This window comes from Euprymna scolopes, chromosome 14 (genome assembly GCF_053919585.1).
Source record: "Euprymna scolopes isolate OS-2025 chromosome 14, ASM5391958v1, whole genome shotgun sequence".
NCBI classification, from domain to species: Eukaryota; Metazoa; Mollusca; class Cephalopoda; order Sepiida; family Sepiolidae; genus Euprymna; species Euprymna scolopes.
Window position 1 is genome coordinate 2,448,196 of NC_136495.1, and position 15,344 is coordinate 2,463,539.

The window sequence follows — 15,344 nt, forward strand, 5'->3', positions numbered from 1 at the left end:
AACGTACAAACGAATCTGGACAAGATTGGACCATGCCGCAGACTGCTGGGCAATATCAATGACAAGAAAATAGACAGCCTAACAAAAGGTCTGCTCTTTGGTACAACCCCTGGCAAAAGAGGAAGTTGTAGACCAAAAACAAGAATGTCAGGTAATGTGAAGGACATATTGAAAGGTTAAAGTTCTTTGTTGCTGCCAATGATGTGTTGAGTGAAGGAAAGAAGCGTGCAATATTTTTATTGGTTATTAGTGCCAAACATTATGCTATTCTCAGAGGTTTAGTCAAAAACAAACTTGAGCAGAAAACGTTTGAATAACTGTGTCCTCTAATGGAGAGACACATCAGGCCTGCCCTCAAAGAGATAAGTGAACGTTTTTATTCAACACTAGGGACAAGTTCATCAAGCAAGTCCAGTGAATATGTGGCCGCACTGTGAAAAATGTTGGAGCATTGCAACTTCGAAGAAAAAGTAAATGGCCACACGCATGATCATTTTGTAGTGGGTGTGAAGGACAAGAAGACACAGGAGCACTTGCTTGGCGAAAAGTTGCTAACTTTGAACAAGGCCATTGAAATAGCAGTGTCCATGGAATCTGCAAGGAAATATTCCAAATTAATGCTGGGAGCACCGACGAGTGAAAGTGAAATGTCCGTCCACAGATTACTATTGAAAAGAGAATGTTACCATTGTAGAACCACTACCCACCAGGCGGACAAGTGCCAGTTTTTTTTTTTTTTTTTTTTTTTACACAGTGGTCACCACTTATCAAGGCCCGGAAGCCACTCAGGGATAAGGATTATTGCAAGTACATTACGTTAGTGTGGAGATTTGATGAAGTGTTTACTTAAGGGGGCGGTTTATTAGGAATTTGTTAACATTGGACTTGAACACATCCAAGTTGTAGTCAGGTGGGAAGCAGGCAGACGGAACAGAGTTTTAAAACAAGGAATGTTTTAAATGTAGGTGAATCGGACATACTCGTCAGAAATGTAGACAAGAAGAGAGCAAGCCTTCTGGTTCAACAACCAATGGAAAGGAAAGATGGATGGTGAACAATGTGGAGGAGAATTGTGTGGAAGAAATGGGAAAACTAGATTTGCATGCAGTTGCTACACTTCGGACCCCACCAGTACTAGTGGAACTACTAATTAATCAAGAGAAAGTGGTCATGGCGATGGACACAGGGTAATGAGCCTAAAAAGATTCAATAAAATTGGCCAAATTCAGGATCTAAAATAAAGTCATGCAAAGTTCAGAACATACACTGGCAGGTTAGTGAAACCCAATTGGACCACAGACGTGGAAATAATGCAGGAAGGTTTAAAGCACCAGCTACCTTTGCTGATGGTAAAAGGTAATATACCAACACTACTTGACGGCAACTGGTTAAATAAAGTAAAGCTAGATTGGTGAGCCATGTTTCTTCTATATCAAGGTGATTAAGGTGAAAATACCCAGTGATAAGATAGCGTCTCAAATTTTGTCGGGCAGGATCAATAGTGGGGCAGGTTATCTCAATATTCTATAAGAACCTTTCCCTTAGTGATACAAACACCAAAATTGGCACAAATGGCGCTCAGAACATACATTTTAAGAAAAGAACGTTAGCCATTAGAAAATTCAACATGGCTGCCATTTCTCAAGATGGCTGCAGAAACAAACCTGACGAATTTCAATTTTGGTGCTTGTATCACCAAGTGAAAGATTGTTTCAGCAATCTGTCCCATTGTGCCTTATGCCATAAATGCGGATGTGGATTATTTACAAAAGAGTGGAGTACTCTAAATGGGCCGTCCCCATTGTATTGGTTGCCAAAAATGATATCGGTGGCATCCAGATCTGCTGAGACTACAAGCAAACAGTAAACAAAGCATCACCATGTGACAACTATACCATACCTCGGACAGAGGACATATTTGCTACTTTGAAAGGGAATCAGAAACTTAGCAAGCTTGACTTTAGCCATGCCTATCAGTAATTGGAATTGGATGAAGAAACCCAGGAATTGCTAACAGTAAACACCCACCAGAGGTTATACCAACCCACCAGACTACAATTTGGTGTACACTGTGCCATAAGGATTTGTCAAAGGGAAATGGACAAAAGGTTGAAGAACATCCCAGCAAGATGCATGTTGATTATATCTTAGTTTTAGATTATGAGGACAGTAGTCATCTAAAGAATCTAGAGAGTTTATTGGCTGCTCTTGATCAGCCAGGATTAAAATTAAAGAGAAATTTTAAAAGAAGAGATTTGGGTTTAAGAATTAGTAAGGAAGGCACAGTACCTCCTCCAGACAAGGTAGCTGCCATGACAGGAGCACCCCTGCCACAAAACATTACATTATCGACAATACTAGAACCACTTCACGGATTAATGAGGAAAGGTTCTCCATGGGTGTGGGGTGCTGGATAAATAAGGGCCATTGAAGAAACAAAGAAGACACTGTGTTCTGCAACCCACTTAACTCATTTCGACCCATTCAAACGTATTCTCGTGCAAGTAGACGCTTCTCTCTATTGACTAGGAGTTGTAACGGTTCATAGAATGGAAGATGGAAGGGTGAAACCAGTATGCTACATTTCACAAACTATGCACACATTGAGAAGGAGGGGCTGACCCTGGTTTTTGACGCAAAAAAGTTACACCAATATGTGTAAAGGAATAATTTTGTTCACAGACTACAATCCCTTATATTTCTCTTGCTGCAGCCCGGATTCAATGCTGGGCCCTCTTTCTAGCTGCCTACAATTATAAGTTGGAGTATCGTGCCAGGTCCCTCAATGGAAATGTAGATTGCCTCAGTCGTCGTCAAATGAATGCACAGGAACAAGATGCCACAGCAAACACTTACAAAATACACATGATAAACTTGATTGATGCTCCAATAGTTGTGACGCCAGTAAGATTGGAGACGAGAAGAGACCCTACTTTGAGTCAGATGTACGAATACATCATGAATGGCTGGACCAAATGCATCCCAGAGATAGCAATGAAGCCCTACTCAATAAGCAAATAGGGTTGACATGTGAAGATGATGCAGTATTATAGTTGTAATTCCAGCCAAACTTAGAGTGAAAGTATTGTAGCAATTACATCAGACACACATAGGGATCATACGGATGAAGGTCCTTGCTCGCAACTATATGTGGTGGCCAAATCTAGATGCTGATATTGAGAAAACCGGAAAAGCTTGTGGAACATGTATGCTTAATCAAAGTAATTCCAGCAATGCTCCCATTCATTGCTGGGAATATGCTTGTTCATCATGGGAAAGAATCCATATAGATTATGTCGGTCCATTTTTGGGAGACATGTTTTTGATAGTCATGGATGCTCATTCAAAGTTGACGGAGATATGCATAACAAAAACATATGTGATGGCCACAATTGAGAAAATGATCTTCACAACACACTGCCGGTATTGAGCATGAGTAATAATGGTCCCTGCTTTACAAGTCAAGAATTTAAAGCAATCACGAATGCATATGGAATTCGGCACATTTTCACATCTTTACCGGTTGTCCTCAAATGGACAAGCAGAGTGCAGTGTGTGCACATTCAAGGAAACACTTAAAAGGATGGAAACAGACGACAAGGCAACACTGGAAACCAAGGTGATCAGATTTTATTCATCTATAGGATAACTCCAAACTCATCAACTGCAGTTTCTCCAGCCGTGCTGATGTTCAAACGGCAGTTAAGAACAGGATTTCATTTTATTTCAGACATTCACAAAGCTCTAGACATGAAAAATAAAATGGGAAGTAAGAGCAAAGTAATGGAACCACTTCATGAATTCAAAGTAGCCGATCATGCACTTATAATGTTGGGGGCTCCCGTCTGGTAGGAATCAAACAGCATGAAAGAAAAACAACACAGACATAGGTGTTGACAACAGCTCGGTCACCAGAGAACTGCCGTCCGAGCTTACTTTATGCCTAAAGGTAGATAACTGTTAGGGTTATGTCCCTTTACTTGTAGACATCACATTCCCCCCACATCTTGGTCTTATTTTACTTTTTATTATTATTTTTTTTAATTTATTTATTATTATTATTTTTTAACTTACATTATGAAGTCTTTGAGTCTGGCTGCAGGTAGTCTTTTTCGAGATGGATTTCATCTCGGTAACTGGTTAGCTATTTGTGTTTTGGGCATTTACAGGTCTTCTGGGGTGTATGGATTGTACTCACCTTCAGAGTCAGAATCGGAGTCAGGGTTTTCATCCCTAAGTGTTATGCGTTTTAGCAAAGAAGAGTTTCTAGTCACTTGGTGATTTCCTCTCTGAACCGTTATCATACTACCTTCATTTCGTAACGGTATATGGTTTAGGATTGTATGGTGGTGACAGTTTGTTTGGCCTCTTCTGTCTGATCAAGACCTTATCACCCGGGCGGAGAGCTGTTGTTTTTGTGTTTCTATTGCTGTACCCCTTCATCTTCCCCTTTCCTTCGGAGTCATTTTATTTTATTTTTTCATGCATCGGCCCTGTTCCTGGGCTTTCGATACCATTTGGTATGCCGATGTTCATTTTTCAGCCCGTACAAGCTTCAAATGGAGATATTTTTGTGGTGGTATGGTGGGGGGGGCTCTATATTGCCTTAAGAAAATGTGGTAACTGGGTCTTCCAGTTGTGGCCTTCCACCGTGGCCGCAGGAACATATTTTTTAGGGTGCGCAAAAAACGCTCTACTTCATGCTTTGCCTCAGGCCATAGAGGTATAATTCGTCTATGTCTGAAACCTGCTTGTGCCACTAAGTCTTTAAAGTCTTGTCCTTGAAATAGCGGACCATTATCAGATTTTAGAACGGTCGGATATCCTTGTCTAGCAAAGATCATGTTTAGACGGGGAATGATTGTACACGCAGCTATTGAGGGTATTACCTCCACCTCAGGGAATCGGCTGTAATCGTCGATTATGACTAACACATAGTCACCTGATGGAAACGGACCTTTAAAATCGACTGAGATTTCAGTCCATAGGGCAACTGGTAGTGATGAGGAGTGTATGGGTTCGTGGCTCATGTGCCTTGGGTCTGAGGCTTGGCAGGGAATGCATCCGTGTATTGCTTCCTCAACCAGTCTATCGATTCCTGGGAACCACACCTTTTCCCTTATTAGTTACTTGGTTTTGACCATGCCCTGGTGAGATTGATGGGCTATATCGACTGATCTCTTCCTTAATTTTGAGGGAATTACAAGCTGGTGTCCTCAAAGGACAAGACTGTTGTGTATTGAAATTTCAGGCTTGAATGAGGAAAAACTTGACAGCTGGAGGTCATTCCATTGTCCATCTTTAACAACAACCTTGACCTTTTGTAACTGGGGGTCCTGTTTTGTGGCTTGTTTGACTTCTTCAAGAGTTAAAGATTTTGATATTGTATTCTGAGCTACATCCCTTATGTAGGTTTCTGCTACATTGTCTTTAGATGGTATGTGTTGTGGGTGACGACTCAGATAGTTCGCAGGGTTTTGGTCATCTTTCCCGGGACGGTATACCAGGTTGTGCTGGTAGGGCATGAAACAAATGCGACAGTGTTCAATCCTTGTTGTTATCGGTTTAAGGCTTTTCACAATCCCAAGAAGAGGATGATGGTCGGTGTTGATTTTGAATCTCACTCAATATAAATAGAGATGAAAATGTTCAGCTGCATATACGATGGCTAACATCTCTCTCTCAGTTTGAGAGTATTGCTGTTCTACATCTGTGACGGCACGGCTGGCATAGCATAGCACCTTCCCATCTTGTGTCAGAACAGCACCTAATCCAACTGGGCTTGCATCTACCAGGATATTGGTGTCTTTCTTCGGGTCGAAGTACGCCATCACCTCAGCTCCAGTCAGAGCTTCCTTTAACTCGTTTGCAGCTGCTTCATCTGTCCATCTCCAATTAGTATCCTTTTTTGTGAGCCGTCTCAGTGGTTCACTAATATTGGCATAATGTGGAATAAATCGAGCCACATACTGTGTCATGCCCAAGAATGATCTGACTTAACTGATGCTCCTTGGAGATTTGCATTTTGTAATAGCAGAGATTTTCTCTGGGTCAGAGGACACTCCATTCTCACTGAAAATGTGTCCGAAGAAAGTCAGTTTCCATACAGAAAAAAAGCATTTTTCTTTATTGCACACGTTTCAGGGCGTTCTTCAAGCTGACGTCATGTGATGGTTGGTCATGTGCATAAATTATTATGTCATCTGATAGATTTTTCACTCTTGGGATGTCTCTAAGGAGGTCTGATATAGCTTTTTGAAATAGTTCAGAGGCTGCATTCACGCCAAAACTTAGACAAAACCTGCATGTTTGGCAAATGTCGTTATAGATCTGCTGGACTCTTCCAGTTCTAGTTGATGATAAGCATTGGTGAGGTCTAGTTTGCTGAAAACTGTACATCCATTTGAGTCTGCTATTAAGTCGTCTACGGTTGGCATTGGATGTTTTATCTGTTGAATGGCTTCATTTGCCTTTCTCATGTCGACGCAAATTCGTACGCTACCATTTTTCTTGGGAACTACCACAACCAGGCTAACCCAGGGGGTAGGTCCAGTGACTTCTTCAATCACATCCATTTCTCTGAGACATTTGAATTCCGTCTCCACGTCTTTTCTCACATGGAAAGGTATCCTGCGGTGTTGCTGAGTTACACAGGAAACCGATGAGTCAATGTGGAGATTAATGGTAACTCCAGAAATTTTTCCCATCTTTCCATCAAACAGTGTGGGGAACTCGTCTTGAATTGGGACCGTTACATGGAACGTGAAGTTAAACGTTATCATTCCCAGTGCTTCAGCAGAATGACTACTCAAGAGGTTCTGCAGTCCAACTAAAGGATTGTCGCTGTCGACCACAAATATCTTAGCCCTACAGGATTTATCACGAAATTCTATGCTCGCATTAATAAATCCTCAGATGGGTATGGCATGTTTAGATCTGTATGCAAATATCTGGGTCGTTGTTTAGTTTATACGTGGTTTGTGTTTTAAATCGTCATATATGTGTCCAGCAATTATATTGACACTATCACCCGTGTCTACCACAAACATTACAGGGGAATTATTGACAAGGCGGTAACTTTTGATGTCTTAATTGATTGTGTAAATTTCACCAAGTACACGGACTCGTCACTAGATGGAGAGGGGGATACCGGAAGAGGATTGGTGAAAGGAATTACTCTTACCGGCTTTGCTTTACATGCTCTCGCAAAGTGGTTTTTCTTGTGGCAATTCTTGCATTCTTTTCCTCGGGCTGGACAAGTCGGGTGTGTAGAAAAGTATCTACAATAATGACACGTTTGCTGTCCACCATCTTTTTTTTGTCCACCACGCGGTCGATTTTTCGAGGTGTCATGGCGACTGTTTTGCTGCATGTGTTCACAACAACTGTCTTTATTGCCGTTGGTGTTGAAATTTTCATTATTTTCACATGTGAGATGCTTGCGGTTCTGGTTGCTGTTAAGAGCGTGTAATTCATTACGCTCCATGTCTGCAGCACGCGTGTAAGCCAGTTCGATTGCCCTAACTTCGTCCAGGACTTGCTTTAGCATAGATTTGTCCCTTAGTGCCTTCCTTCTGACTTTGGAGGATGCGCACCCCTTCAAAATTTGGCTAGGATCTTTTTGTCTTTATCTTCAAAATCGCACGTGGAGGCTAGAGTCCGTAGTCATGCATGGTATGAGTCTAAGCTTTCATCTATGTTTTGCATGGCCCATCGAAACTTGAAAATTTTGTATACTGTGTTCTTTTGTGGCATAAAATGATTTGTTAGTGACCTTTTTGTAGTTTCATATTCGCCCGAAACTACAGAGCCGTTGTCCAAAATGTTGGTTGCTCCTATACCCTTTTGTTGGTCTGTGAAGTCGTGGAATATATCGAAAACTTTGTCTCCTGCATAGTGGAGAAGTGTCGCTTTCTTTTTTATCGTCGTGAATGTCCATAGCGACAAATAAATGCTCTACCCTGTCTATCCATTTTTTCCATCAAACAGCGGTTGTGGTTTGGTCCGCATGTACGCTAAAACTGGGAAAAACTGGTAAACCACCGCTGGCCATTTTTTTTTTGTATTAATTCCGAAAATTTTTTCTTGTATTAAATTATGTAGCGTGAGCTCGTCACGAAAAATAATCTCTCATCGCTAGATATAATGTTGGGGGCTCCCATCTGGCGGGAATCAAACAGCATGAAAGAAAGACAACGCAGACATAGGTGTTGACAACAGCTCGGTCGCCAGAGAATTGCCGTCCGAGCTTACTTTATTAGAGAGCGTGCATGCATAAGGGTAGATAACTCTTAGGGTTATGCCCCTTTACTTGTGGACATCACAGTACTCTTGCAGAATTATGGATTTGCTCAACAATGGGTTGAAGGTAGCATTGGGAATTTTGAAGTGGAGGAATAGTAAGGAGACATGTGGACCAGCTTGTGAAACTCCCAACAATGGGAGCAAAGGAATTGACACCTGAGTCACAGAAAGATAATGCTGCAGAGAATCTTGAGAATTCATGCACACCTGAAGTTCACAAAGAAAATATAGTACCTGAGAGCAGACATATGAAGCTGCAGGGACCCCCCGCAGTGATGGAAAAACTGACATCACCACCCATTCGGAGGGCAGGACGTATTTGGAGACCACCAATAAAATAAATATTTTTGTGATTCCAAGTAAGATTGAAGTTACTTCCCTTACACCACTAATTCTAATGGGACTAATTCTGTATGGCCCTTTATAACCGGAGAGTGTAGCTGTTTCCCAGTGTATTGAATGCAATTAAAGAGAGCGTGGGAGCTATTATTTTTTATCTGAACAAGTATAAACTATTACATCGTGCCAGCGATGGGAAACATGTATTTTAACAACCTCAGACATAAGAAAAATGAATAGAAAAGCATGTAGCAGTTATAAATAAAATGAAAGGTCTATTTTCTTTCATGCATCAATGCCCCCCTTCCCACTGAGTGATATAGACAAACTGACCAATCAGCAAGCAGCCCTCATTTATTTATCTGTCCCTCTAAAGAACTTTAGCCACTTTATGAACCACTGTCAGCAAGCAAAGAGAACCCAATAAGCAGCAAAGACAGATCTCTCCTTCCTCTCTCTCATGTTCTTGTCTACTCGGCACTCCAGCATAGATGATTTTCACTGGATTACTGCTGTCAACCTGAGACTACACAAATGCAAATAAACATGAACGATTCACTGAATAGGTTGACTTTATGTCATTATACTTTGTTATCAAAAATGTGGAGGAAAAGCAACAACAAAAATCCACAAATATATAAAAATAATATTTTCTCATTACATTTATCATTTTAAGGTACAGAAACAATGTAACAGTGTGTAGCAACCGCTATGCACGTTTAGAATAAATGCTCGGCAGGAACATTTCACAGCAATCACCGCTTTGAAACACCCATGTGTAGGAAGATGATGTTGTGATGTGACTACCACACACATAAAAGAAAAGGAACTATGTTATGCTCCCTCGTGTATGAATACACTAAACAGGCTGGAACGTACAAGAAACCCTGTATATAAAGATTTGCCCACCAAAATCAAATCAGTTTTTCTCTACAGTTTCACGTTTGGCATGGGTTTGAGTAAATTCCATTTGTGGGAGACATTAAAACCTCCGTCATGATTTTACGTGCAACACGCATGAACTTCAATGAAAAAAACGTCTTTTGAATTTTCTTATTTTTAACTACTGTTCTTATGATGCGAAAACACATACACATATGCATTTGCTTATATGATTCTTATGAACTGTTTTTTCTTAAAAATAACCACATGGACTTTAATCCCTCATGTTGCATTCTAATCATAAAAAAATCTGTAATCTCAAGCCTTAAGCTATTCTCACTTCATTAATCCGTCATCATGAATCTTCAACACAAGAAAACACTTAAGTTGGAACAATTTAAATTAATATTTCTTAACACATATTGTTTATTTCATGTTAATTCAGCAATTTCCTGTTTTGTTTTTGTTTGTTTTTTTTTTGTTTTTTGTCGACTGCCGCTATTTCATTTTTATTGATTTACTAGCGAGGGGTACCTGGCGTTGCCCGGGTGTTTGTAGGTGTGTGTGGTGTTAAATAAAAAAGAAACCGGGGGTGGGTAGGATCGAAGCCGAAGCCCTAAGGCGAAGTTTGAAAATAAAATCGGCCAGCCACAATGAAGCATTGTGATAAGCGAATAAGATCGGCCTGTGATTAGAGTCGAGTTTCGCTTTTTTTAATACCAAAAACCGAATGTAACGCATGCCGATGCGGGAAATGTCGAATAATTAACATTTGAAAGTCAATAAAATTAAATAGATAAGCGAGTTCCGTGGGTGACTCTGAGATATTACAATTTGTAGATGATATAAAAAGTTGTAAGAAGTTGTGAACCGAGCAAGTGCTTCTCTGAAAGAAGACTTTTGTGGACATCGAGGAAAAGCGTACATACATACATACATTTTCGCTTTTATATATATAGATGTAAGGATGTGAATAGGTGAATCCTTTCTATTAATCAGCTATCCCATTAAATTTACCTTTCATGGTCCCATGAATTGGTGATTTCTAACTTCATCCTATAAATTGATAAATCCCGATCATGGATTGGTTACCCCACCAATCACACACATCTTACAAGTGTAGTAATAGGCAATACAAAACCTCAAATTAATTGAGACGAAATTTCTCCAGTCAAGAAAGTTTTTAAAAATATCTATAAAACAATTAATAAAGCATGTATGGTTAAACACACTTAAAAAAAATGCATTCATATCTTGTTTTAAAATAAATAAATAAAAATCCAATTATATGCACTAAAAGAAATTAATAACTTTCAGAAGCGCAAAGATTAAAAAAAAATACACCCACAAATTCTGCGGGGAATAAAACATAAAATGTGTTTTGTTTGTCAGACGTAGTTGAAAGCATGCCACGTGACAAAGATATGCATTTTTTATCAATCAAAGCTCAAAGAAAAACTTAATTTTTAAACCTTTTTCCCCAATTTCCTGGAAGCCTATCGAAAAGTATAAAACAATGAGTAAACTCACTCACTTTTTGCTCTTTTCACTTTCTCTCGTCAACGTCTTTGTTGCTACTTCCTCGCTAGCATCATAGAGAATAATGCAGACATTCAGCCGCCGCACACACAACATGTACTTTCTACCTCACTTTTCTCTTACCAACATTGTCGTTGCTACTTGTTCTCGCCAGCATAACAAAGCACACCTTTTCACACGCATGCACACACAGAGACAATAATGCAGATATTCAACCGTGCACAAAGACTGTTACTTTCCTTTTTCTTTTTCGTATCACACAAAAAAGGTTGTTTTTTTTTCTCACCAAGAAAACAAAGGACATTCTCTGCTTTTTTCTGTCAAATCAAAGAACAGTTTAAATAACTTTCACATTTACAAGAACTGTCTACCAAGACACTTTCGATTTTACTTGTTACTTTTGTGTACATAAACAAAGTTTATTTCACATGTTTGCATTTTTTTTTAAATTTATTTGTTGTGGAAAAAGAACTTGATCAGACTTGAGTACAACTACAACATGCAAATATTTTATATAAAACAAAACAATTCAGTGGTATATTTAATTATTGGAATCAGTGGCGGCTCGTGCCTGAGATTAGTGGGGGTGCTGCTTCAAAAATTTTACGTATTTTTTTAATTCGAATATATAAATAAATATTTAATCAAATAATAAACAAACATTCAAATAAATATTCAAATATATAACAAAGATAAATAATCAAACAGAAATGGATAATACGCAAAAACTTTTTTATTAAAAAGATTTTTTTTTTAATTATGTACACTTTACAGAATAAAAATAATATATATATTTATTCCTTTTCAGATTAAATAAAAGTTTGTGTCTTTTTTGTTTGTTTGTTTTTCTTTTTGCAAACAAACGGAAAACATTTTTAAAAATAACTTATTTTTTATAAAAACAAAAAAGAAAAACTTTGAAATTTACCTGCCTCCCTACGAGGGTTAATTTAGGAGTTTACTATTTGAAAATAGCGTTTTATTTAATAACAGTTTTATTTACAAAACTTATTTTTAAAGATGTATTTATAACAAAACGTATTTGTAAATAAAATGCAAAATAAAAAAGTTTACATTTTTATATAGTGAGCAAACAAACAAAAATATTTAAAGATACAAAATTTTATTTACAAATCTTTTAACAACTTGCTTTTTATATAAAAAAAACAAACTTGGCTATTTACTGACCTTCCCATGCCGGTAAAGATCGACATAAAGTGGAGATTTATTATAAGAAAATAGGATGTCATATATAAGCATTATAAAACATCGAATTTTAATGTAGCTTTCTTCCCAAAAAAACAGAAAATTAAAATTGTCTCAGTCCAGAAGGATTTCTAATTACTTTTTTTTAATGCGTATTATCTGACCCATCTACTAACAAATTCAATGTAAAGTTTAAAAATGCATAATTATTAAAAAAAAAACTGTGTTTTTTTTTTTTACTTACAAACACATTTTGATTAAAAAAATCTTGTGTAAAAAAATCCATTTTTCAAAGTGTAAAACTTCTAACATTGTCCTTGTCGGAGGCAAATAAATGCTAATTTTTTTATATCTAAAACATACACGTTAAAAAGATTTCTAACTAAAATATATTTTCAACATAAACTGTTTCTTCGCTTTTTTGCTTCTAGGAAAAAATGTAAACAGTTTTGTTTGTAAAGTTTAGTTGTTGCAAAATAAATAGCATTTAAAACTACTTTAAAGAAACAAACAAAAAGGCAGGTAGATGGAAAAGTAACTTTATTTTTATGGTAAGATTTATTTATTGTATATTTGGTTTTTACCCTTGGCCGCGTGTTAGCTTCACTGCTAAATTCCTGAATACTTTTAATAAATAAAAATAAACAGTTTCTGCATATTATATATTTCCGTCTGCTACCGACTTAAATCGCAACGCTAAAAGTGTGCGTATTTTAAAAATAAATAGCACAATATTTTATGTACAAGAACACGTTATGTGCAGATTTTAATAATTTTAAAAAATATAAGTAAACCTCCTTTTTTTTCAATAACAATGTTATCATATCTATACAGGCGCACACTCTAAGCAAACAACGAATTTCACGACACGGAGCTGCGCCAAGCGACAGTTCTTCAAGCGGCTTTCATCGGCTGCCTAAAGCGTCTAATCCGCGCATGCGTACAAGAGAATTTCATTAAGAAAGTGTAACTGTGAATTTCACAGCTCCAAGCAAGTTTTATTTTTGTTATTAAATGAATTTGGAGATACCAACATTAAAGTTAATGATTTTATAATGTACACATAGAAAAAATAAAATAATAATAATAATAATAATAATCATAAACAAACGTATTATTTTTAATTTTATCATTAATATTGTGTAGAAATAACTTGGGGGTGCTGCAGTCCCACAGCTCCATGCACGAGCCGCCACTGATTGGAATCCTTTGCGAGGAGTAATTTATTTATTTGCAGATTGTTATCCTTATCTTTATAGTTGTTGTTTCATGTTGTTTCGGCCAACTATTTCCCTCGTTTTAACCGTGATGGGATAGAAATGCATAGTCTCTTAACTGTATCCTCAGTAATTAAGTAATGTCTTCCATAGTTATTGTCATCGCACCACATTTTGGCCAACTTTTCGCCTTTGAGGTCCAAGGCTCCAATGGATAAACGCATTGAATCTTTATGGTTCCAAGTGAGCATTGTCTGAATACAGCAGTTTCAATCCTATCCAAAGCTGGCCAGAGAATTAGTTGGCCAAAACATGGTGAGACGACAACTATGGAAGGTGGTAATTACTGAGGAGACTCAGCATTCCAATTGCGAAACAACGAGAAATATTAAGATGAGGATAACAGTCTACAAATAAGTAAATAAATAAATAAATTCAGTTTGAAGTCAGTTTAATGTTTTATGGTTTGCACATTTTTTAAATTTAAGGTAGAGAACTTCGATTATATTTGTGTCAGTTGACACGGTTAAGATTTGGATTAAAAATTGTTATAAAAATAAATACAATTTAGGTGCGCAGTATGATTATGATTATGTTGGCGCGTGAAAAAATAAAAAAATAACTCCCACGCAAATTCCGGCGTGGCCTTATATATTAAATCGACTCAAAATGAGCGGACGTAGTACAGAGCACCCCACGTGATGTTTCCGTCCAATGGGATTTCTCCAAGGACATTTTTCTAAACTTTTCTTTTTAAGCTCGCTGGGAGCCGGTCCAAATAGTATTTAAGCACACACAAACATCAAATCTCTCTCTCAACTGCATTCTCATTCGGACGTTCCACGCATGTTACTATCACTCTTCCATTTTCACCGCTCCGCGCGCTTCATACAATTTCACAGATGAACATTACCTATTGCCTCTCTTAACATGTTTTAACATATGAACAGTTCAACAAAAAAAGACATTCTCCTTTTTTTTATACGAACACTTAAAAAGGACTTCTGAACTCATTATAAAGAGAATTATATTTTATTTGTTAATGGTTGGTTTCTGTGAATAAACCTCCGTTTGTTTTGCATGTAAGTCTTCTTTTTATTTTTCTTTATTTGTGGAGGAAGTTAGTTCCTAAAAACGCCTGACGACCTCCACATATTCTTCAATCTAATGTAAGTTATCTCCTTTATTGAATTTTAACTCTAGGTGATTACAACAAATATTTACATATCAACTGTTGTTTTGACCAAATTGAAGTATCGTATTGTATTGCCAATAAGAACGTTAATAACAAATGAAAGTCTATTCTTTAGAAATAAAGTTTGATTCATCAGCATATTTTAACTGTACTTTGAAAATTTACCTTATTAGATGTTTTCATAAATATTTTTCATCTGTACGTCTATCAATCTGACAGGAGATAGTTTTACTAAGATGTTTTTCTTGGCCTGTTTTGCTTAAAATAATAATTTAGAGGTGTCCACAAATGTACAAAAATAGAATCTGTCGAAACATTTGTCATATTTAAGTTTGAAATAGAATTTTCAGTGGCGACTGAGCAGATAAGAATGACGATAAAACGCATGAGTAAAAACGTAATGCAGTTCAACAAGAGAATAGAGAAAGTTGATGGAAACTAATCTCTCAAATTCACTACAGCCATTTTTCTTTCTTTCTCAATTGAAGTCAGTTAATATAATTTTTTGGGATACAAATGCAACGCCCATTCCGAGATTTTGCCTTTTCACACAGTGAAATTGGATGTGCCAATTTTATGTAGTGATGGATATGTTTTCATTCATTGTGCTTTCAAGCGGCCTTGGCAAGTGTCTGTTTTCATTAAGTCAGCTGATGTTTATT

The 15,344-nt window shown here is 37.4% G+C and overlaps 1 long non-coding RNA gene across 1 annotated transcript in view; it reads left to right on the top strand.

The window, feature by feature from the left end:
* Positions 1-15,344, top strand: part of LOC145292844 (uncharacterized) — a 90,453-nt gene that overhangs the window by 604 nt on the left and 74,505 nt on the right. The gene's annotated exons all lie outside the window — the stretch shown is intronic.